This window comes from Mus pahari, chromosome 9, assembly GCF_900095145.1.
Source record: "Mus pahari chromosome 9, PAHARI_EIJ_v1.1, whole genome shotgun sequence".
Lineage (NCBI taxonomy): Eukaryota > Metazoa > Chordata > Mammalia > Rodentia > Muridae > Mus > Mus pahari.
Window position 1 is genome coordinate 33,459,394 of NC_034598.1, and position 3,482 is coordinate 33,462,875.

The following is a 3,482-nucleotide window of genomic DNA, read 5'->3' on the forward strand; positions in this document are numbered from 1 at the left end:
AGAAGAAGAAGAAGAAGAAGAAGAAGAAGAAGAAGAAGAAGAAGAAGAAGAAGAAGAAGAAGAAGAAGAAGAAGAAGAAGAAGAAGAGAGAAGATCAGTTTCTTCTGTTTTTAAGCCAGTGGTTCCCTAAGCGTGCGGTAGTACTGCCTAGTGGAATAGCTGAATTAATTTTAGGACTCTCTAGATGAACCTTTCTTTATGTTACTAACTATATGCTTCCTTGAGTGAATCTTGGGGCAAAACACAGCTTGGACATCCATCACTGATATAAAGTTTTTAAAAGCCCCATTATTGTTTAGACTGAGACTAAATTAGAGCAAAATTAAATTATTATCAAATGGAAAGTATTAAATAAATAATACCATAGCGGGGATATTAGGTCATTCAAACATCTTAAAGGGGGTTGTGCATGAGGGGTTTGGAGAATACTCTTTCAAGGATCTTTCTTTCTCTTATTGTTCTCTCCATGCCCAGCTCTGACATACGACTTCCTGGTATGTGTGGCTGGAATTCTGCCCTGCTTGCTGTGGGAACCCACTGTACCCTTACCTCAAGACTGACATAGTGCCCAGCACATAGTAGGAAGCGAGGCTTGCCCCTCAGCTTCTCAGCTTGTCTAATGCCTGGGGCCAACCGTCCTCCTGCCTCTGGGGCCTGCCCCTTAGCAACAAGCTTGGCGTTCCAAAGCCTGATCCTCCAGCTAAGAGGAGGAGACAGGGGACAGAAATAGAACAAGAAATCTTGAACACAGATAAAAGGCTTTTTGATATTTGCATGAAATATGCTACTTTAAAAGGAACTATTTTTATAGTATTATCTATAAGAGATTATAGGCAGAAATTAATTTTCTAAGTCTTTCTAGTTAAAACAGTCTGTGCACAGGAGGCATTTAAATTCCTCTTTTAATAAAAACCCATGTATTGTCCTGCAGGCAAAGGGCTTGGTTTCTTTGTACGATTATTTTGCCGTCTCTGAGGCCAAGAGAAATTTGTGAAACGCCATAAAATCTTCTCTGCTTACTTCACCGCATTCCAGACTTGTCTCTCTTCCTCATGAAGGATTACTGGAGGTGGGGGGTAGGAGCAGGGCAGAAATATCATAATATAGCCATTCAATGAAGTATTGCCAAGCCGTACAACACAGCAGTGGTAGAAAATAATGCTCATTGAATGAAGAAAGGTGAGGCGGGACTTCCTGCCAGAACTCAATGAACAGGGGACTGGCTATACAAACTGACTGGGGGACCCCTAAGCAGATGAAGTGTTAATTTATTAAATATCCCTTGATTTTCAGGGCTTACAATAAAAAGTATTTGTGGTCAGGAAAGTGAGAAAACAGGAAACACAAGTCTTCTAAGCCCATTTTTTTACGTTTGGAACAAAACCACCCCTTTCTCCAGGCCTGAACCTTGTGTGTTTATCTGAAAGCGCACGGGGAGGAAGAGGGAGCTTTATTTCTATTTAAAGTGCCTCTCTCTTCCCCATGGGTTTTGCTGCCAACAGGGAGCCTTCCTGTGGTTTCCTGGGGACCCTGCTGTCCTCCCTGTCTGTCTTCTGCCTTGACCTGCAGCGTCCTCCCTGGGCTGATGAGTGTACCCAGGCTCAGTTTCCCTGCTTTGGTCCAAATTCACAGGGAAGTGGGAAATGGTTTCATGATCAAAGCTGAACTTGATCTCTATCAAAGAAGCTTTACCATCCTGGAAATCTGAGCCACTTGAAAATGTAGTTTAGATCCAAGAGGGAAACTACTCAACTGTCCCTGCAGGGCCAGCTTGAAAGAAGAAAGGGGCAGGTCCCCAAATAGGAACTGCCTTTAATGTGATTTCCCCAGAACAGTGTGTTTGACCTGAGCCTCTGTCTTTGCACTTCATTTCCATGGGCTGTGGCCCATCTCGTTACAGTAAAGGTTAGGGTGGTAAAAAGGCCAGAAAGGGAACCTGTTCTCTTTCTCATACAGGGCTGAACATTTCAAATGAAGAAACCACCGCCACGGGAATGACTGATGATGGCTTACCTTGTACAAAAGTAAGAAGCCTGATCCCAGGTTGGTAGTCACTTCAGGAGCTGGAAACATGGCTCAGAGGTGGAGAGCTCTGACTGCTTCTCCCCAGGATCCAGGTTCAGTACCCACCTGGCGGGTCGCAGTCTTCCATAACGCCAGGGGATCAGATACCCCTCTTCTGGGCTCTGCAGGTACTGCATGCATGCAGTACCTGAACGCACACACAGGGGAAACATTCATAAACATAAACATAAACATAAAATAAAATTTAATAAAGAGAAGGACTTGGGCATGAGACTTATATCTTTAAACCTCAGTTTTCCCAAACTTGCTATAGGATTAAGGGCAGTTGGTTGTCTTTGTTGATTTGTCAATGTCTGTTCTTGACTCCATCCACCGGGTACATTCTTTACAAAGTACCATTTCTTCCCGTAGAGTCTGGAGCAGGGATGCTTGTATATTTAACACTGTCCTCTTATTTACTTTTCACTGAAGGAGAAGGCTGGTCAGAAGGACTTTAGACCTACAAGTAAGATTTTGAGCTGAGTCAGTTGGTAGACTTGTTGCCAGCACGTAAAAAGCCTTGGATTTGATCCGTTATCAGATAAACTGGGTATGCTGGTACATGTCTATAATCCTGCATTCTGGAGGTGGAGGCCATTTTGGGCTTCATAACATGTTTAAGGGCATCTCGGACAACATAACCCCTCATGAAACAGCAAACCCCAAGGACAGCTTCAGGAGTTGAAATGTACAGAGTTACTAGTTATAGTCCCTCTGTTATACGGGAAGTATTTACTTGCTCCATCTCGTATACTATAGTTCCTGAAGAGGCTGAAAGAAAATGTAGGTAGGTGATGAGGACTACTATTCTCATTCTCATTACACCTCTGCTGGCTTAACTGATAAATGGGGGTGACCCGGGCAAGACACCCAGCTCCACAAATTCAAGTCTTCTCCTCTGTCACAGGTGACCTGTGTGGCAGATCGTGGTGCAGGGAGGTGTTTTAGGGGCGGCACCAAGACATCTGGTGCCACCGAATGCCACGAGATTCCCTCTGCGTTTGTCACGTTGGTTAATTTACACATTGCTAGGGTAAAACTGCTGACAAGCACAACTGAAGAAAAGAAGGATTTATGCCATCACAGTTTGAGGTTACAGTGCAGTCTGGGGACAGGGGTGGGGGTGGGGTGTGACCTGGAGGTGGGTACCCATGAGTTTTGCTGTCAGGAAGCTGAGGGAGATGAACTCTAGTGTGGAGCATTTTTATTCAGTTCAGGGCCCCATCCTGTGGAATGGTACCATTCATATTTAAGGCGGGTCTTCCCATCCCAGTGAACCCAACATAGACATTCTCCCATGGGCATACCTAGAGACCCATCTCCTAAGTCCTTATAGATGCTGTCAAGTTGACAGTGTTAACTATCATGGTACACCATGAGTCAGATGCCCTCAGCTTTGTGGAACCAAGGCTGGACTC

General features: G+C 44.5%; 1 long non-coding RNA gene across 1 annotated transcript; it reads right to left on the bottom strand.

The window, feature by feature from the left end:
• Positions 1–885: 885 nt before the first annotated feature.
• LOC110326169 lies at positions 886–2,973 on the bottom strand. The gene is made up of 3 exons (XR_002380772.1): positions 2,890–2,973; positions 2,014–2,524; positions 886–1,063 (listed from the first exon to the last, which is right to left on the bottom strand). It is a non-coding gene; the product is annotated as an uncharacterized LOC110326169 (long non-coding RNA).
• Positions 2,974–3,482: the final 509 nt, after the last annotated feature.